Source organism: Coregonus clupeaformis, chromosome 10, assembly GCF_020615455.1.
Source record: "Coregonus clupeaformis isolate EN_2021a chromosome 10, ASM2061545v1, whole genome shotgun sequence".
Classification (NCBI taxonomy): domain Eukaryota; kingdom Metazoa; phylum Chordata; class Actinopteri; order Salmoniformes; family Salmonidae; genus Coregonus; species Coregonus clupeaformis.
Window position 1 is genome coordinate 390,612 of NC_059201.1, and position 22,058 is coordinate 412,669.

The 22,058-nt window shown below is 44.3% G+C and overlaps 1 protein-coding gene across 5 annotated transcripts in view; it reads right to left on the bottom strand.

Annotated features, from left to right (window-relative positions):
* LOC121558649 (microtubule-associated tumor suppressor 1) overlaps positions 1-22,058 on the bottom strand; it is a 78,845-nt gene that overhangs the window by 54,619 nt on the left and 2,168 nt on the right. For 3 of the 5 annotated variants that reach the window (XM_041872062.2, XM_041872064.2, XM_041872061.2), the window contains exon 1: positions 12,956-13,235. The exons of 1 other annotated variant lie outside the window; for it this stretch is intronic. The gene's annotated coding sequence lies outside the window, so the exon portion shown is untranslated. Of the gene's footprint in view, positions 1-12,955; positions 13,236-22,058 lie in introns of those variants that run through there. One more of the 5 variants, XM_041872063.2, reaches the window with a different exon arrangement.

The window sequence follows — 22,058 nt, forward strand, 5'->3', positions numbered from 1 at the left end:
TAAACAAATTAATCATGTGACATGGTGTGATAAATGTCTGTGTGGAAGGAGGGAGGGTGTATCAGTCGGTCAGAGCCAGCTGGAAGTCTCAGGAGCCTTGGTCAGGGACAGGGTCAGACAGGTCTGGACCCGGAGCAATGATGACTGGTCTGCAAACCAACTGGTCTCTGTAGCCGGTAGCTAGGCTCACTGCACGTCGGCAACTGTCATGTAACCTTGATGTACTCCCGAGCATCTGCACTCGTCCTCTGTCATCTCAGTTGCCCTCTCTAAATAAATCAGACCTGTCGTAAAACTGTGCGCGCATGAACGAGCATTTAAAATTTAATGCCCATCTTTCACCTTTTATGGTGACAATAACGCCCTTATTTGCTGTATACTTTGGAAGTATTGGAATTAGGCCAAGACATTTGCTGTAGGCTATCTGACCGTTTCTAAAACAGAAACACAATTGCAAATTGTTGTGGACCTGTAAACAGATAGTTTTAATTCAATAATGTTTAGCATTTACTTTATCCAAACCTAAATATGCTGCACTGCCTGTGAATTCTGAAATATTGGTTTCCTTTGAATATTTACAAACTACAGTAGGCCTACTTACAGTGGTAGCCTACAGTCGTGGTCAAAAGATTTGAGAATTACACAAATATTAAATTTTCAAAGTCTGCTGCCACAGTTTTTATGATGGCAATTTGCATATACTCCAGAATGTTATGAAGAGTGATCAGATGAATTGCAATTAATTGCAAAGTCCCTCTTTGCCATGAAAATGAACTTAATCCCAAAAATACAATTTCCACTGCATTTCAGCCCTGCCACAAAAGGACCAGCTGCCATCATGTCAGTGATTCTCTCATTAACACAGGTGAGAGTGTTGACGAGGACAAGGCTGGAGATCACTCTGTCATGCTGATTGAATAACAGACTGGAAGCTTTAAAAGGAGGGTGGTGCTTGAAATCATTGTTCTTCCTCTGTTAACCATGGTTACCTGCAAGGAAACACGTGCCGTCATCATTGCTTTGCACAAAAAGGGCTTCACAGGCAAGGAGATTGCTGCTAGTAAGATTGCACCTAAATCAACCATTTATCGGATCATCAAGAACTTCAAGGAGAGAGGTTCAATTGTTGCGTCAGGGCGCCCAAGAAAGTCCAGCAAGCGCCAGGACCGTCTCCTAAAGTTGATTCAGCTGCGGGATCGGGGCACCACCAGTGCAGAGCTTGCTCAGGAATGGCAGCAGGCAGGTGTGAGTGCATCTGCACGCACAGTGAGGCAAAGACTTTTGGAGGAAGGCCTGGTGTCAAGAAGGGCAGTGAGGAAGCCACTTCTCTCCAGGAAAAACATCAGGGACAGACTGATATTCTGCAAAAGGTACAGGGATTGGACTGCTGAGGACTGGGGTAAAGTCATTTTCTCTGATGAATCCCCTTTCCGATTGTTTGGGGCATCCGGAAAAAAGCTTGTCCGGAGAAGACAAGGTGAGCGCTACCATCAGTCCTGTGTCATGCCAACAGTAAAGCATCCTGAGACCATTCATGTGTGGTGTTGCTTCTCAGCCAAGGGAGTGGACTCACTCACAATTTTGCCTAAGAACACAGCCATGAATAAAGAATGGTACCAACACATCCTCAGAGAGCAACTTCTCCCAACCATCCAAGAACAGTTTGGTGACGAACAATGCCTTTTCCAGCATGATGGAGCACCTTGCCATAAGGCAAAAGTGATAACTAAGTGGCTCGGGAACAAAACATCGATATTTTGGGTCCATGGCAAGGAAAATCCCCAGACCTTAATCCCATTGAGAACTTGTGGTCAATCCTCAAGAGGCGGGTGGACAAACAAAAACCCACAAATTTGGACAAACTCCAAGCATTGATTATGCAAGAATGGGCTGCCATCAGTCAGGATGTGGCCCAGAAGTTAATTGACAGCATGCCAGGGCGGATTGCAGAGGTCTTGAAAAAGAAGGGTCAACACTGCAAATACTGACTCTTTGCATAAACTTAATGTAATTGTCAATAAATGCCTTTGACACTTATGGAATGCTTATAATTATACTTCAGTATACCATAGTAACATCTGACAAAAATATCTAATAACACTGAAGCAGCAAACTTTGTGAAGACCAATACTTGTGTCATTCTCAAAACGTTTGACCACGACTGTACACACTTCAATTCAAAAGATCAACTGTCTGTTCACCTGTTAAATTCTACTGTCTGTTATAAACCGCGCTACCTTTCGGATGCATAGAGCAAAAACGTTTAATTGTAATAGCCTATCTAATAGGCCCAATTAAATTAGAGATGCGCATGGTAATTTGTTGTATGGCTACTTCGGGAATATGAACTCTTGGCCAGAAAAGGTGAGGAATTTATTCTGCAATGGTTATGTATTATGCTTATAAATGAAATGTTGTCTAGGCTACTCGAGAAATGTGACATTACAGTAGGCTATTCAGACGTAGCCTGAAAAAATCTATGGAAAAGGTGAACTGTCTGTTCTACTGTTAAACTGCACTTCGGATCGGATTGGATCGGATAGAGCAAAATACTTTAAAATACCGTCCGAGATGGTATATTGTAGGCCGATAGTGAGAAAAGACAAATAATTTATACTGCAATGATCATGGAAATGACATAGATTTCTAATTATTTTAGAATGCAAAGATAAAAGAAATCAATTTTACGCTCATCTCACTAACAGACAATAACTGCATCTGGTTATTCTATTTAGCTAGCTGTTTTTTGGTTATTCATAAGTCAGGTAGCTTCGTGGTTAAGAGCGTTGTGGCAGTAACCGAAAGGTCGCTGGTTCTAATCCAGAGCCGACTAGGTGAAAAATCTGTCGATGTGCCCTTGAGCAAGGCACTTAACCCTAATTGCTCCTGTAAGTCGCTCTGGATAAGAGCGTCTGCTAAATGTCAAATGTAATATATTCCTGCACTAGGTTACTTTTGCCTTTTTGCAATGGAACACTTCAACCACTACAAACTGTGTGTACACATGGTCTAAAGTTTGTGGGAGGATATTTTTTATAAATGCCAACTTGGCGCACGCATGTTTTGAGGCATATTTTGTGCGTACACAACGTTTATAAATGAGGCCCCTGGGGAGTAAGAATTTCAACAAGCATACTTACTTACTTTACAGACTACCATGCCGACCACACTAAAAGTGCACGGTTAGGTTCGGCACCATAGTGTGAAGTTCAAGTAGAATTGACCTCTTAGAAAGAGACTGCAGCACTCCTCAATGTACGATCCAATGGATCCTTACATATCATTGGATCAACTCCATTTAGTAACAGTGATTCCCACACTCCAATGACATCCTCCCATCTCTACACACTAGCCTATGCAGGATCATTATAATTAAGGAAACAGCGAGCGGCACGTTTGGTCACAAATGGTACCCTATTCCCTATATAGTGCACTACTTTGACCAGAGCGCTGTGGGTAACCCTATAGGCCCTGGTCAAAAGTAGTGCACTTAGGGAGTAGGGTGCCATTTGCGACTCAGCCTGACTTCCTGGGCTTCAGTCAGAGCTGCGTTCCCCACATCTAAGAGTTGGTGTCCGTTCACGTTATGCTCTTAGGTCTTCGTCCCCCGGGGGTTATGGGTAAATGTACACGCGTGGTGATTGTTGGAGGGGGGAGAGAGACCCTGCCGCGCTTTAGTGCCCGCCTGTCGGGTACTATAAAGAGAGGGATGGAGAGGTGGAGGGGAAGTTGAGAGATTCAGAGGTTTAAAAAAGGCACCACTGCACTGAACTATTAGCCTAGAACTCATAACCTAACTAGGGAAGAAAACTAGAAAAGGTACGCAAGCCAACATTAGATTGAGACAACATGACAGACTTAGCAGAGGTAGCATCAACATTTTTTATTTATTTTATTTAACTAGGCAAGTCAGTTAAGAACAAATTCTTATTTAAAATGACAGCCTACCAAAAGGCAAAAGGCCTCCTGCGGGGACGGGGGCTGGGATTTAAAAAATAATATATATAAATATAGGACCAAACACATCACAACAAGAGAGACAACACAACACTACATAAAGAGAGACCTAAGACAACAACATAGCATGGCAGCAACACACGACAACACAGCAAGGTAGCAACCCAACATGAAAACAACATGGTAGCAACACAACATGGCAGCAGCACAACATGGTAGCTGCACAAGACATGGTACAAACATTATTGGGCACAGACAACAGTACAAAGGGCAAGAAGGTAGAGACAACAATACATCACACGAAGCAGCCACAACTGTCAGTAAGAGTGTCCATGATTGAGTCTTTGAATGAAGAGATTCAAATCATGGACAATCTTACTGACAGTTGTGTCAGCTTCGAGTGATGTATTGTTGACAGACTTTGCAAAGGTAACTTCAATAATAAGCTTTAAGGTAATCTTTAAGTGTCAATAGGAGATTGGGTATCAAAAACAGACACTATCCGAGTTGCCGTGTAGACACACACACACACACATACACACACACATACATACACACGTACACACACACATACATATGGAGCCTAGATGGATGGTGATGATGTTTAGTAAGAAATTGAGAGTGAGGGTTTTAAACACTACCCATTAGATAATGTTGGCAGTGGGGGAGAGTGCAGGTCTCTCTCTCCATCTTGCCCTGTTCCAGAACACAGCAGAGCTGCTAATAGATGACAACTCATCCGGAACAACAAGGAACTAAGACACCCGGAGAGAGAGGAGACTGTGGGCCACACACACACACACACACACACACACACACACACACACACAGGCACACAGGCACACACACACACAGTCTTCCTGCCGGTCTGCTACAGTGTAATCATGTAAATATGACACTTTATCCACAACTGGTATTACAGTGGTGCAAGAGTTCACTAACCAGGAAGTAACCTTTAACGTGATTGGTTTAATTTGACTATTGGTCAATAGTAATGGAGTACATTGAAAACAAACTCCAGCACACTGACGATCTTGATGCTCCACACACAGATTTAATCGATGGTTATACCAACCACTTCGGTCTCAATAGACCTCCATAAATAATAAACTATAACACAGGCTAAAGTCACACAGCATTGGTCCAAATCATTACTATAAAATAGGCTACATCCAAGATGGCGAAGTAGTGCAGTTCAGTTTCTGTCGTGTGTCTGTAAATAGCCTGTAAATACCCTGTTTTTTTGTATTTTTCGTACATATTTCCCTATCAGACTTTTCATCCTTCTACAAAATATACTTTACTGCAACCCGCCTCACACAATGTGGAACGGATTCTATTATTGACTTACCTTTTATCTAGAATCTCCAGTTGAAACTAGCTAGCCAGCTAGCCAGCTAACTAGCTAACTAGCTACTTGCTATTAGCCACAGTTAGCGGTATTTCACCCAGAACATTGGACTTTTTTCTGCGGGATTAATTCAATCACTGGATATTAATCACCGGATATTCGGCCAGTCTGCACAGCGCGTTATCGACCCAGAACATATCAGTTTTCTGCCGGAATCACTGAATCACTGGACCTTTAACTCCGGATTCATCGCTACCAGCTAGCTTCAACTAAATGGACGCTGTGGTCTGGCTAATCATCCTGAGCTAGGCCCATCTCCCGGCTATCTACCTCTCTGTCAACCGGACGGGACCACCTAGTGTTGACACGGAGCCCCGCCGATCCTACACGACTGGTCTGCCGACGAAATCGTCTGATGTGGTTGCGACGACGTCGACCACGAAGATTCCATCTGCTAGCTCCGGCCCGCTAGCACACGCTAGCCGTGGCCTCTTACCTGCTAGTGCTTTAGAAGCCTCCGAACTATCCTATTGCTGTTCACCGGACCTTATGATAACTCAGCTATACAGCTGATGTCTGCTGGACTGTTCCTTTTTACGGTACTACTTCCTGTTTATGTTTAGCCTCAGCCCAAACATGGTTATCTTATTGTTGTTTCGGTTATTTCTAATTGTACTATTTCACTGTAAATCCCCCAGCCCAGCTAAACCTGCCTTAGATAGCTATTTTGTCCCTCCCCCCATACACTCAGAGACCGACTCAATTGATGCCTCTAGTGATACTATCTCTTTCATTGTTACCCAACGCTTAGGTTTACCCCCACTTTACTCATATCCTTCCATATCCTTGTCTGTACATAATGCCCTGAATCTTTTCTACAACACCCGGAAATCTGCCCCCTTTATTCTATGTACCCGACGCACTAGAAGACCAGTTCTTAAAGCCTTTAGCCGTATCCTTATTCTAGTCCTCCTCGGTTCCTCTGGTGATGTAGAGGCTAACCCAGGCCCTGCAGCCCTCAGTATCACTCCTACTCCCCAGGCGCTATCATTTGCTGACTTCTGTAATCGCAAAAGTCTTGGTTTCTTGCACGTAAACATCAGAAGTCTACTTCCTAAGTTTGAGTTATTCACTGCGTTAGCACACTCCGCCAACCCTGATGTTCTAGCAGTGTCTGAATCCTGGCTCAGGAAGGCCACCAAAAATTCTGAAATTTCCATCCCCAACTATAACATTTTCCGTCTAGATAGAACTGCCAAAGGGGGGTGGAGTTGCAATCTACTGTAGAGATAGCCTGCAGAGCTCTATCATACTATCCAGGTCTGTGCCCAAACAGTTTGAGCTTCTACTTCTAAAAATCCACCTTTCCAGAAATAAGTCTCTCACTGTTGCCGCTTGCTACAGACCCCCCTCAGCCCCCAGATGTGCCCTGGACACCATATGTGAATTGATTGCCCCCATTTATCCTCAGAGTTCGTACTGCTTGGTGACCTAAATTGGGATATGCTTAATACCCCGGCCATCCTACAATCCAAACTAGATGCCCTCAACCTCACGCAAATTATCAACGAACCTACCAGGTACAACCCTAAATCCGTAAACATGGGTACCCTCATAGATATCATCCTGACTAACATACCCTCTAAATACACCTCAGCTGTCTTCAACCAGGATCTCAGCGATCACTGCCTTATTGCCTGCATCCGTAACGGGTCCGCGGTCAAACGACCACCCCTCATCACTGTCAACCGCTCCCTAAAACACTTTAGCGAGCAGGCCTTCCTAATTGACCTGGCCCAGGTATCCTGGATGGATATAGATCTCATTCCGTCAGTAGAGGATGCCTGGTTGTTCCTTAAAAGTAATTTCCTCTCAATCTTAAATAAACATGCCCCATTCAAAAAATACAGAACTAAGAACCGATATAGCCCCTGGTTCTCCTCAGACTTGACTGCCCTTGACCAGCACAAAAACATCCTGTGGCGTACTGCATTAGCATCAAATAGCCCCCGCGATATGCAACTTTTCAGGGAAGTTAGGAACCAATATACACAAGCAGTCAGGAAAGCAAAGGCAAACTTTTTCAAACAGAAATTTGCATCCTGTAGCACTAACTCCAAAAAGTTTTGGGACACTGTAAAGTCCATGGAGAATAAGAGTACTTCCTCCCAGTTGCCCACTGCACTGAGGCTAGGAAACACTATCACCACCGATAAATCTACAATAATCGAGAATTTCAACAAGCATTTTGCTACAGCTGGCCATGCTTTCCATCTGGCTACCACTACCCCGGCCACCAACTCTGCACCCTCCGCTGAAACTTGTCCATGCCCCCCCCCGCTTCTCCTTCACACAAATTCAGACAGCAGACGTTTTGAAAGAGCTGCAAAATCTGGACCCCTACAAATCAGCTGGGCTAGACATTCTGGACCCTTTCTTTCTAAAACTAGCCGCCCGAAATTGTCGCAACCCCTATTACTAGTCTGTTCAACCTCTCTTTCATAACGTCTGAGATCCCCAGAGATTGGAAAGCTGCCGCGGTCATCCCCCTCTTCAAAGGGGGTGACACTCTAGATCCAAACTGCTACAGACCTATATCCATCCTGCCCTGCCTTTCGAAAGTATTTGAAAGCCAAGTTAACAAACAGATCACCGATCATTTCGAATACCACCGTACCTTCTCCGCTATGCAATCCGGTTTCCGAGCTGGTCATGGGTGCACTTCAGCCACACTCAAGGTCCTAAACGATATTATAACCGCGATTGATAATAGACAGTACTGTGCAGCCGTCTTCATCGACCTGGCCAAGGCTTTTGACTCTGTCAACCACCGCATTCTTATTGGCAGACTAAATAGCCTTGGTTTCTCAAATGACTGCCTCGCCTGGTTCACCAACTACTTCTCAGATAGAGTTCAGTGTGTCAAATCGGAGGGCCTGTTGTCTGGACCTATTGCAGTCTCTATGGGGGTGCCACAGGGTTCAATTCTTGGGCCGACACTTTTCTCCGTGTATATCAATGATGTCGCTCTTGCTGCTGGTGACTCTCAGATCCACCTCTACGCAGACGACACCATTTTGTATACATCTGGCCCTTCATTGGACACTGTGTTAACAAACCTCCAAACGAGCTTCAATGCCATACAACACTCCTTCAGTAGCCTCCAACTGCTCTTAAACACTAGTAAAACTAAATGCATGCTTTTCAATCGAACGCTGCTGGCACCCGCCCACCCGACTAGAATCACCACTCTTGACGGGTCTGACCTAGAGTATGTGGACAACTACAAATACCTAGGTGTCTGGTTAGACTGTAAACTCTCCTTCCAGACTCACATAAAGAATCTCCAATCCAAAGTTAAATCTAGAATCGGCTTCCTATTTCGCAACAAAGCCTCCTTCACTCATGCTGCCAAACATGCCCTCGTAAAACTGACTATCCTACCGATCCTTGACTTCGGCGATGTCATTTACAAAATAGCCTCCAACACTCTACTCAGCAAATTGGATGTAGTCTATCACAGTGCCATCCGTTTTGTCTCCAAAGCCCCATACGCTACCCACCACTGTGACCTGTACGCTCTTGTTGGCTGGTCCTCACTACATGTTCGTCGTCAAACCCACTGGCTCCAGGCCATCTATAAATCACTGCTAGGCAAATCCCCGCCTTATCTTAGCTCATTGGTCACCATAGCAGCACCCACCCGTAGTCTGCGCTCCAGCAGGTATATCTCACTGGTCATTCCCAAAGCCAACACCTCCTTTGGCCGCCATTCCTTCCAGTTCTCTGCTGCCAATGACTGGAACGAATTGCAAAAATCTCTGAAGCTGGAGACTCTTATCTCCCTCACTAACTTTAAGCATCAGTTGTCAGAGCACCTTACCGATCACTGCACCTGTACACAGCCCATCTGAAATTAGCCCACCCAACTACCTCATCCCTATATTGTTATTTATTTTGCACCCCAGTATCTCTATTTGCACATAATCTCTTGCACATCTAGCATTCCAGTGTTAATACTATTGTAATTATTTTGCACTATAGCCTATTTATTGCCTTACCTCCATAACTTGCTACATTTGCACACACTGTATATATATTTTCTGTTGTATTTTTGACTTTATGTTTTTTACCCCATATGTAACTCTGTGTTGTTGTTTTTAATCGCACTGCTTTGCTTTATCTTGGCCAGGTCGCAGTTGTAAATGAGAACTTGTTCTCAACTGGCTTACCTGGTTAAATAAAGGTGAAATAAAAAATAAAAAAAATAAAAGTCACACAGCGTTGGTCCAAATCATTCCTATAACACAGGCTAAAGTCACACAGCGTTGGTCCAAATCATTCCTATAACACAGGCTAAAGTCACACAGCGTTGGTCCAAATCATTCCTATAACACAGGCTAAAGTCACACAGCGTTGGTCCAAATCATTCCTATAACACAGGCTAAAGTCACACAGCGTTGGTCCAAATCATTACTATAACACAGGCTAAAGTCACACAGCGTTGGTCCAAATCATTCTCCTACAAGATTCCCCCCTACATTGTAATCTTCACAGTACGACAGTAAATTGAATGATTTAATTTAATGTAATATTGACCAAGACTGGGAAGATTGAGACATCTAGTGAAAATTATATGATAAAAGTAAACCTAGGGATTTTAAATATCCCAAATGACTGTGTTAGTGCCAGTGGTCATACCGTAGCCTACCTCCCAAGGCTCCTGGACATTACGCAATCAGACCAAACAACGACATCACTTCCTGTTGGAGCCGAGACTCGAACTTTGGCAGTTACTTCAGCATCTATGCCTAACTATTGCATTACGTCATTTGAAGATCACAGAATGAAAAAATAAAATAGGTCAAAGTAATGCCATTAGTAAACCCATACAGGAAAATATCAAAACTTCTATAATGAACCTTCCTCTCTCGTTATCCCCCTCTACAGACTCAACAGAAAACATGTCTCTCATTCCAGGAAGATTAGTCTAGGTTTCCTCTTTACTCAGGTTGGTTGTCATGCACTTGTAAGGCTAACGACACCTTGCTTTCACCGTCACTAATCTGACTGGAGATCAGAACAGCCCTAAAGCTTGTTCCACAGCGTCCGCAGTTGCCCTAACCCTCAGTCAGTCAGTCAGTCAGTCAGTGAGCGCAGTCAGTCAGTCAGTGAGCGCAGTCAGTCAGTCAGTGAGCGCAGTCAGTCAGTCAGTCAGTGAGCGCAGTCAGTCAGTCAGTGAGCGCAGTCAGTCAGTCAGTCAGTGAGCGCAGTCAGTCAGTGAGCGCAGTCAGTCAGTCAGTCAGTCAGTCAGTGAGCGCAGTCAGTCAGTCAGTCAGTCAGTCAGTCAGTCAGTGAGCGCAGTCAGTCAGTCAGTCAGTCAGTCAGTCAGTGAGCGCAGTCAGTCAGTCAGTCAGTCAGTCAGTGAGCGCAGTCAGTCAGTCAGTCAGTCAGTCAGTCAGTCAGTCAGGGCTTCGGGGTACAGCAGCTCCAGAAAGGGAGGCTGGGAATGCTCTTTCCCTGTTGGGGAACATAAAGTGTTACAACTATATCTATTCATCCACTCTCTCCCTCCCCCTCTTCCTCCCTCCCCCTCTTCCTCCCTCCCTCTCCTCTCTTGTGTCTGGTCGAAACAGCATCAGCCGGAGGAATGGTGCAGTGTTCCTGTAGGATTAGCAGCTGGTTGGGTCACCTCCCTGTGTGTGTGTGTAGCTATTCCGTGGGCTATAATCACCCTCACACTGGTCAGTGCCAGCCACAGCTTATTCCATTCCGTCCTGTTGGAAGCTACTAAGCCTACTCAGCTCTTTCCTATTGGGGTATTCATTCATATTTTAAATACAACACATGGTCCTTTCTCCGATTAAACCGTTGTTTAATGGATAAGCCATTCATGTTTTTCAGCTTAGACTTTCCATGCGAGGCATCAAAGTTCACATTAAAGGCACAATCAATACTTGTCATCACTGGCTGATTTACGTCAATGTTACCAGACTTTACAACAGTCATAGAAATCTTTACATATGCTTGGTTACAACACCTGTACTTTCCCATAATTTCAACTAATCAGAAACGGAACAAAATTACCCAACGTGTTGATTACATTCAATGTTAACTACCTTTTCAATAAATCCATATCTCTGCTCACTGATACTTGCTGAGAAGTGCACAGTACAGCAGATCTATCTGATATGCACACCTTATCCTCATGGGAACGAATCTTGGTCAGGCCTTTGCTTTCCTCTGTATCACACCATGTCTACTGATATCAGACTGTACCTTGAAGCTCTGCATTTCAACACTCCCCTCGGCAGCTCCACTGCCTGTCTGAACTAAAACTCACCCTGAGCTCCTTCATTATTGACATGTCGGTAACCATGTCAATTCATCGTTAATGCGTCTCACGGCAATAGATCCTGGCTTCCCTATGGCTGTGGTAACAATAGAATGATTAGATACTTAGACTCGATTTCTATGGTGCCAACAGGCTCTGTCTAATCAGGAAGGCAGACGGCACCAAGGAATGAAAATGAAGAAACAGTCAGATGCTTCATAATACCCTGTGTCTTTCCATTCCTAGGACAGCACCTCGGTCTAGCTGAGAACGCTGTCAGAACAAAAGTGGTTGCCATAGGAATGAGTAGCGTGCTAGGTCACCCACAGACAAGGACGAGACGTTTCAGGAGAACGGTACCCTATCAGAATACAAACATTGCTGTATCTGTGGGGTCGGAAAGGAACAAGTGCTTCTACAGACTGTGTGTGTGTGTGCGTGTGTGAAATCTCACACTGTTTTAAGAGGCAGACAGTATTTGTTTGTGTGTGAATGCGACACTCTCTGACCGTTAAGGAGTGCGTGTGTGTGCACGTCACACTGTTTGCACCCGGCGACATCATTAACGAGTGTGTTGACCCTGTGTATTTAGCCCTGTGCTGTGTAACAGTGACGAGTGTCCCGGCCACACACACACACACACACAATCAATCTAGTCTCTTAATAACGTCAGAGAGAGGTGCTGGATAGCTGCCAAACCAGCTACCTACCGAGCAGAACATTACAGTACAGAGCTCATAGCTAATATATGGATCAGACTGCAACTTTATACAATTCACCATACATGCAGATGGAATCCATGCCCATAGGCAGGCTGATTAAAAACAATTTATGCTCAGTCAGTCTGTTAAAAACAATTGATGCTCAGTCAGTCTTATGTGACATGCTAATAAAGGACATCAATCTCATGTACAGGAGAGTCAATATTAAGTTATAGCTAACTACTACAACAGTACTGGTGCCAGGTAACCTAGCGGTTAAGAACATTGGCCAGCAACCTCGAATCCCCGACCTGACTGAGTGAAAAATCTGTCGATGTGCCCTTGAGCAAGGTACTTAACCCTGATTGCTCTGGATAAGAGCATCTGCTAAATGACTCAAATGTCAAATGTACTGGAACATAGGTTAATTATGTAAAATCAGTAATAACATCCTGAACAACTTGTTTCAGTTCAAAACTTTTATCCAAATACCCAGGCTGAAATCAGACTGAAATATGCCCCCGAGTCAAGACAAAGTTAACATGTAAAGCTATCTACCTCCACACACACAACTCCATCATACAAAGTACTGTTGGTCCAGCCATGACTTACCCAGATATCCAGCCCCTCTGTAAGCTGAGAGAAAACACAGCCAGAATGGTGCTGCTTCTCCTTTTACACACTCCCTCTTTTTCCTAGCGCTCACTTAGCGCTCTCCCATGAACGCTCCCACACACACACACACACACACACACGCGCTGCTGCGCAGTTAATGTGGTGGTAGAGTTGTCCCCGCCATGTCCGATACTATCAGTGTTCTACTCATACTGCCGAGGTTCAGAGAGAGAGAGGGAACCACCCCTCCCCTTCGGTTCTGAAGCTCAGCTAGGCGGTGCTGCAGTAACTAACCCCACAGCCTCTCAGAGAGAGAGAGAGGGAGGGGGGAGTAGTGTGTTTGTGTGTGTAAGGCAGCCGTGGAATGTGTTTTCCCCCTTACCGTGAGCACCTCATGCCAGCAGCAGCAGCTCTCCTCGACTTGCTCCACGACACACACACACTTCCAGCACGTGCACACACACACCTCCTCCTAAAGCACACACACAGCCAGCCATGTTCAAGATCTAACTTAGAGTGGGAGGGGAGAGTTCAGTTATGTTGACACTGTTGGAGAGAAGTGTGTGTGTGTGTGTGTGTGTGTGTGTGTGTGTGTGTGAGTGAGTGAGTGAGTGAGTGAGTGAGTGAGTGAGTGAGTGAGTGAGTGAGTGAGTGAGTGAGTGAGAGAGAGAGAGAGAGAGAGCAGGTAACCACCCCCTCCCCCCTCCCAAAGTGGGAAGAGCCTGTTCCCACCAAGCCAAATCAGCATTCACTGTTGCTAAGCAGCCAAAGTCTCCCACCCTTATTTGCTGCAGCAGAAAGTAGCGCCAGGCTCTGGAGGGAAATGGAGGGAAGGGAAAATACAGCAGACAATTACAATATGTGACATGCTGATACACAGGGCTATTGACTGGCTAGTCCCGTGTAAATAGATGACAATATGTGACATGCTGATACACAGGGCTATTGACTGGCTAGTCCCGTGTAAATAGATGACAATATGTGACATGCTGATACACAGGGCTATTGACCGGCTAGTCCCGTGTAAATAGATGACAATATGTGACATGCTGATACACAGGGCTATTGACCAGCGAGTCCCGTGTAAATAGATGACAATATGTGACATGCTGATACACAGGGCTATTGACCAGCTAGTCCCGTGTAAATAGATGACAATATGTGACATGCTGATACACAGGGCTATTGACCAGCGAGTCCCGTGTAAATAGATGACAATATGTGACATGCTGATACACAGGGCTATTGACCAGCGAGTCCCGTGTAAATAGATGACAATATGTGACATGCCGATACACAGGGCTATTGACCAGCTAGTCCCGTGTAAATAGATGACAATATGTGACATGCCGATACACAGGGCTATTGACCAGCTAGTCCTGTGTAAATAGAGATTACACACATGCATGCGCCCACACACACACACACACACAGACACACAGAGCTGCGTGAGACATGTTCATTGCCCTAACCCGCGCAGGCAGGCTCAGTGGAACCATCAGAACGCCATGGCGATATGAAGATGACAGGAGGACAGGAAGAGGTCATTCTCTCCAAAGAAGACAGAGAAAGACACAGCTCGGTATTCAGGAAAACATCTCTATCTCCATGACGACAGACTCACTTGATATCTCTAGAAATATATTATTCCACGGTATCTTATGAGGACACACTGTTAGTGTCCTTACTGCATTACTGGAGCCAGCACAGCAACATTTCCATTTTAAAACAGTCTCTGTAAATTGGAATGACATTGAAATGGCAATCGATTGCATAACACACACACACACAGAAAACTCACAGAAAACACAAAAGGAAGGAGACCATGTAAATAAGCAGAGAGGATAGGTCCGAACAAAGAGCAACACACACCCAAGACTCATTCTTCCCACACGGTGAGAAAATGTAGACTTTACACGAAAGGGAGCGAGAGACAGAGAAAGAGACAGAACGAGAGAGAGACAGAGACAGAGAGAGAGAGAGAGAGAGAGAGATGTTGGGTTCTCCCAATAGATCAACATCACCCTACTGTATCTAACTAAACCATGAATGAACAAACACTAGATGTTTGACAAGAGCAAAGTTCCAATATCCGCCACACGTGTTGCAGCTTAGAACTGAAAATCTATCCAGAACTTTTCCACATCAAGAAGCACATAGGGCTGGGAAGGGAATTAGCCTACATGTCCTGTGAAGTTCAGGGGTAAGCTGGCTGCAGCTACAGACCAAGTGGTTTAAAATAATTCACACAAAGATCAAGGGATGGAAAGGTTAAAGGCCTGAAAACAGTAATAACTCAATCACATATTTATATGTGGAGAATGGCATCATCAACCAATCATTCCATGACTTATCTGATTAAATAATGAGTAAATAAATCAAAAGATTGACCGGTAGCAACTGCAAAAAACCAAACCATAATCACTACTTTCAGATACATTTTCTTCAAGTCCAGGCATGTTACAGCCGTGTGGAAAATAATCAGATTAATTTTGATTCAATTAATAAGGATGCTGAATAATTCAAAGCCAAGCCAGCATTTCTTATGTTAAAGCTCAGTTAAGAGTTAAAGGCTATGGAATCACAAGATCAGAGGGAAAACACACACAAGCTGATTAGAGTAACTACACTGTGTAGGCGTATGAAGAAACGTAGAGGTAATGTTTGTTTGGTACGATATGAACGTTGAGGAAACGTTTCTCTGGGATGAGATAGCCTGGCTTCCTGGTGGCATGCAAACCCTCATATAACCTTTCACTTAGCTATGGGAATGACAGGTAGAGAGAGCAAGGATGTGTTTGTGTGTGTTTGTATGTGTGTGAAAATGACATGAACTTCCTTCTCATCAATAACTTCACACAGCTCTTTGAGAACTCTCCCCATCTTTGCATCTTTGGTTGACAACATTTCCCTGTAACTAAAATAGTTCTAGCACAGAAAGTTATAGAACAGAAACCATTTGCAACATTCCAGTGTTGACCAGACTCAAAATACAAGTTCTAATCAATCCTGACTGAGAACACAGTTAAGAGTGATAAGTGTCTTTACACCGATGACAGTGTGTGTGCTACATGGAGTCAGCTGTCACTGATAACACACAGATTTAGCCCTTTATCTCTCCTGGCTCCTCTCAAACACGCACTGGTCTATGGGCTGGTCAACAGGACAAGGTCTATGGGCTAGTCAACAGGACAAGGTCTATGGGCTGGTCAACAGGACAAGGTCTACGGGCTGGTCAACAGGACAAGGTCTACGGGCTGGTCAACAGGACAAGGTCTATGGGCTGGTCAACAGGACAAGGTCTATAGGCTGGTCAACAGGACAAGGTCTATAGGCTGGTCAACAGGACAAGGTCTATAGGCTGGTCAACAGGACAAGGTCTATAGGCTGGTCAACAGGACAAGGTCTATAGGCTGGTCAACAGGACAAGGTCTATAGGCTGGTCAACAGGACAAGGTCTATAGGCTGGTCAACAGGACAAGGTCTATAGGCTGGTCAACAGGACAAGGTCTATGGGCTGGTCAACAGGACAAGGTCTATAGGGCTGGTCAACAGGACAAGGTCTATGGGCTGGTCAACAGGACAAGGTCTATGGGCTGGTCAACAGGACAAGGTCTACGGGCTGGTCAACAGGACAAGGTCTACGGGCTGGTCAACAGGACAAGGTCTACGGGCTGGTCAACAGGACAAGGTCTATGGGCTGGTCAACAGGACAAGGTCTATGGGCTGGTCAACAGGACAAGTCTATGGGCTGGTCAACAGGACAAGGTCTATGGGCTGGTCAACAGGACAAGTACTTCAAGAGAAGACTGCTATAAATATCCACTGATGGACTAAATGACCAAACCACATGTTTTGATGAAAGCAATGACTTGGGATGTGGTAGACTAAATGTGCTGAACAGGAGTACACAAATAAAATAAGTAATGTATTTGAATCGGGACTGCAGAACATCACAGTCAGCTACTTTAAACTAAATCTTCCTAATCTTGTTTGAAATACATATTTCACTACTAGCACCACACACACAGTCAACTTATCATGGACCACCTAGCCTGCACTTACCCTCTCCGACAAGGGAACACATTTTTCCCAGGCTGCCACTGTCAGGCCACCAGAGCTCAGAACCTCTTTGAGGACTAAGGGTCCCTCAACCCGGGTGGTCATGATCTAGACCTTGGAGGCCCCCTGCTCCACCAGGAGCTAAACGGAAGAAGTAGGTCAGTGTACTGTAACTATTTAGATCTGTGGCATACAGTATATAAGGCATTCATACAATATAGGCTTTACGGTTCACAAATGCATCATCTACCATTCACCACCAACCACACTGAGCCATTAGACCACGTCCTCAATTATGTGGCGGGTGTAAACATTTCAGCTAACTGCTCTTGACAAGCCACCCAGCAAGTGTTAGGCCTAGTGGTTAGAGGGGGTAATCCAGACAGCGTGGGGAGGCTGTGACATCTATTCCCTCAGCTGTTAGCTTTAACCAAGGCAGATCAGACTAAACAAACAGCTGGCAGGTAGGTAATCACAGGCCATCTCCCTCTCGACACCAGGGCTGCGTTCAAAAGAGCACAACGTTGTGGAACGTTCAGATAGAAATGTAGTATGAAGGACAAACATGCCTCTCTGGCATGTAGTATAAGGTATAAGGAATCACATCAACTCAAGTCATTTCTATCCGTAAAGTTCCACGCCGTTTGCCTGCTGAACGTGCCCCAGCATTTCATCTTGTGTGCCTAGCCAACACATCCCTGCATACTAAGTAGTATGCAAGTTTAGTTTGGATATCGGAACGAAATTACAGTCTTTGTCTGTGTGAATGAAACATGACCAAACTGAGTGAGTGTCGGATGTCTCCGTGCTCTGCCAGTGAGCAACGGAGTCGGAGAGAGCCCCCGCTACCCACCACCCAAACAGGCATGTTGAGTTTACACTGGACCTTTACACTGGAGTTTACACGTGATTGCGCCATATCAGGTTTTTATGAGACACCATTAACCTGCCAGTGAGACTGAACACTGAGGAAGAGGTCAAAGAAAGACGGTAGCCATTTTGTGCCCCTCCATCTTAAACGGAATGGAATTAGACTCAGGTATTTTTCAGCAGCGGTGGTAGATTTAGCGGGGTGGGGGTAGGGGGGTGTGGGTCTTCCTGGGGCATACTTCTATATTATACAATTATGTTTTTAATGCATACAGGGGAAACACTGAAGGACCATTCATTTTGAGTGACCCTGGTACCATTCCTCGTCACAAACACCCACCATGCTGCGTTCTCCACCAGGCGTAGCCTTCACGGCTCGGGTGGCTGCTTAGAATGCCTGACGGGTTAAGGACCCAAAATAGACCAGAGTGAGGGGGTGGAGTCAACACAGACAGTGTGGAGGAGGAGTGATAACTCCCTGAATGGTAGAACTACAACAGACGAGCAGCTAATACATCATATCTATGGAGAGCTCCAGTCAACCTATACTAAGGCTAGTAAACTATACATTGAGGGAAAAAAGTATTTGATCCCCTGCTGATTTTGTACGTTTGCCCACTGACAAAGACATGATCAGTCTATAAGTTTAATGGTAGGTTTATTTGAACAGTGAGAGACAGAATAACAACAACAAAATCCAGAAAAATGAATGTCAAAAATGTTATAAGTTGATTTGCATTTTAATGAGGGAAATAAGTATTTGACCCCTCTGCAAAACATGACTTGGTACTTGGTGGCAAAACCCTTGTTGGCAATCACAGAGGTCAGATGTTTCTTGTAGTTGGCCACCAGGTTTGCACACATCTCAGGAGGGATTTTGTCCCACTCATCTTTGAAGATCTTCTCCAAGTCATTACGGTTTCGAGGCTGATGTTTGGCAACTCAAACCTTCAGCTCCCTCCACAGATTTTCTATAGGATTAAGGTCTGGAGACTGGCTAGGCCACTCCAGGACCTTAATGTGCTTCTTCTTGAGCCACTCCTTTGTTGCCTTGGCCGTGTGTTTTGGGTCATTGTCATGCTGGAATACCCATCCACGACCCATTTTCAATGCCCTGACTGAGGGAAGGAGGTTCTCACCCAAGATTTGACGGTACATGGTCCAGTCCATCGTCCCTTTGATGCGGTGAAGTTGTCCTGTCCCCTTAGCAGAAAAACACCCCCAAAGCATAATGTTTCCACCTCCATGTTTGACGGTGGGGATGGTGTTCTTGGGGTCATAGGCAGCATTCCTCCTCCTTCAAACACGGCGAGTTGAGTTGATGGCAAAGAGCTCGATTTTGGTCTCATCTGACCACAACACTTTCACCCAGTTCTCCTCTGAATCATTCAGATGTTCATTGGCAAACTTCAGACGGGCCTGTATATGTGCTTTCTTGAGCAGGGGGACCTTGCGGGCGCAGCAGGATTTCAGTCCTTCACGGCGTAGTGTGTTACCAATTGTTTTCTTGGTGACTATGGTCCCAGCTGCCTTGAGATCATTGACAAGATCCTCCCGTGTAGTTCTGGGCTGATTCCTTACTGTTCTCATGATCATTGCAACTCCACGAGGTGAGATCTTGCATGGAGCCCCAGGCCGAGGGAGATTGACAGTTATTTTGTGTTTCTTCCATTTGCGAATAATCGCACCAACTGTTGTCACCTTCTCACCAAGCTGCTTGGCGATGGTCTTGTAGCCCATTCCAGCCTTGTGTAGGTCTACAATCTTGTCCCTGACATCCTTGGAGTGCTCTTTGGTCTTGGCCATGATGGAGAGTTTGGAATCTGATTGATTGATTGCTTCTGTGGACAGGTGTCTTTTATACAGGTAACAAACTGAGATTAGGAGCACTCCCTTTAAGAGTGTGCTCCTAATCTCAGCTCGTTACCTGTATAAAAGACACCTGGGAGCCAGAAATCTTTCTGATTGAGAGGGGGTCAAATACTTATTTCCCTCATTAAAATGCTAATCAATTTATAACATTTTTGACATGCGTTTTTCTGGATTTTTTTGTTGTTATTCTGTCTCTCACTGTTCAAATGAACCTACCATTAAAATTATAGACTGGTCATGTCTTTGTCAGTGGGCAAACATACAAAATCAGCAGGGGATCAAATACTTTTTTCCCTCACTGTAACTCCTCTGTCTGAAAGCTTAGTGGTAAAAAGAGAAATAAGACAAAAAATGACAAACATAAATGACAGAAATTGCATTTTAATCAGAGTTACAGGTTGCTGGCTGTTTTGGTACAGTGGGTAAGACAATTTGATCTTTTAAGAGTAAAACAGTAAATAATATAACAATAGGAGAGGCTAGTCCTCCGTTAATGAAAAATCTAACTAGATTTAGCAGTTTAACTCTTTACATCGTGTTATAAATGTTTCAAATTATAGCTATGGTACAATTAAGAGATTAGGAATTGGTGTGGAGGGTAAATAAAGAATTGTAAGGCTGGTAAGAGCTCTTAAGATACAATGATGCCGTCAATCAGACATGGCTTTACGTAACTCAACACGCCCAGACAAAGATAGATAAGTTTGAATAAGGAGTGGCTATATTGGCCTTGCTTGTTGCAGTCTTGACAGTTGATTAAATTGCAATGCAATGCATAAGACACACATGTAACAGTTGGGGAAAATGTCCACCCTATGGCTAAGGATTGGGCTCTGACTGTTACTATCGTAAACATTGTGTCAGTGAGTCAGTGTTTTCATCCAGATTAACTTTAAAGTAAGCACTTTATACAAGAGAGACAACAGGAAAATGCAAAATGAACAACGATGAGTCTTGTCAAATATAGTTAGAGCATATATGGTCCGATTTTCAAAAGTGCATCAGGATTGAGCCATCAACCTTAGCAGCAATCAAATGTTAGGAAATGTTTTGTTTTGAGTGCCAAACTAATAGAAATGTTCATGGGCTAATGTGTGTTTATTACTGTGTAACTTGGTTCAAGTCTTTATCATGGCTTGTCTTGAATAGCGGACACTTTCTTGGAGCCCACTGTGTATGTAGCCTACGTTTTGTTCTGTCTGAGGCTGCGTTGAGGTCTGTTGTCCTTAGGAGTGAAGTAGAAACAGATAGCGTAACTAGCTCCCTGGGGTAACAGCTTAGACATTCATTCACACACAAACACACACATATAAAAAAAAAAACTCCAACAGAACACCTCTTGAGCGGTGCCTCTGCTTTCACGGCTTCAGTTGTTGGTAGGTCGGGGATTTGATTGCTCCAACGTTACTTGGATGACTGCAGCAGTTCTAGAGGTAATACATGCCAACTAGTGCTGACCTTTGGGGATGTGTGCATTTATTCAGACCCATGCGGGGTACTCTCGGGCACCGCAAACGCTTTTGGTGACTCTATAACTTCGACTGGTGACGTCTAATTTGAATGTCTGCCCTATCAACTTTCGAAGGTACTTTCTGTGCCTACCATGGTAACAGGGAATCGGGGTTAGATTCCAGGGAGGGAGCCTAAGAAACGGCTACCACATCCAGGGAAGGCAGCGGGCGGGCAAATTACCCACTCCGACTCTGGGAGGTTGTGACGAAAAATAACAATACAGGACTCTTTCTAGGCCCTTCAATTGGAATGAGTACATTTAAAATCCTTTAATGATCCATTATTTATGTATAGAAGTGGCATTTCACAGCAGTCAGAAAACTTCTGAAAGTGTCATTAATTACGTTTTAATGGTAAAATGTTATTTCCTGTTGTGTATTGTCCATCGTTGTGACAATGTCCTGTGGGTGACATAATGTCCTGTGGGGTGACATAATGTCCTGTGGGGTGACATAATGTCCAACAAATAAATACAAGTTGTTGTCTTGAACAAAATGTAAAAATAATTGTTGCAGATAACATCATCATAACACACAAGTAAACAAATAGCTTTTTATCTAGGTTTTTGTCAAATGTCTCATTGTTACTCAAAATGTAAATGGAATGACACTTGGTTACCATCATTACACAAGTAAATTATGTGTTTTTTCAATTGAATTTCCAGAATATAATTACCGATTTAAAAACATAAGTAACAAATAAGTAAAATTATGTTCTTGTCTATTTTAAACATTAAACATTTAGCCCTATATTATCATTAATTATGATGTCACACCAGAGGACA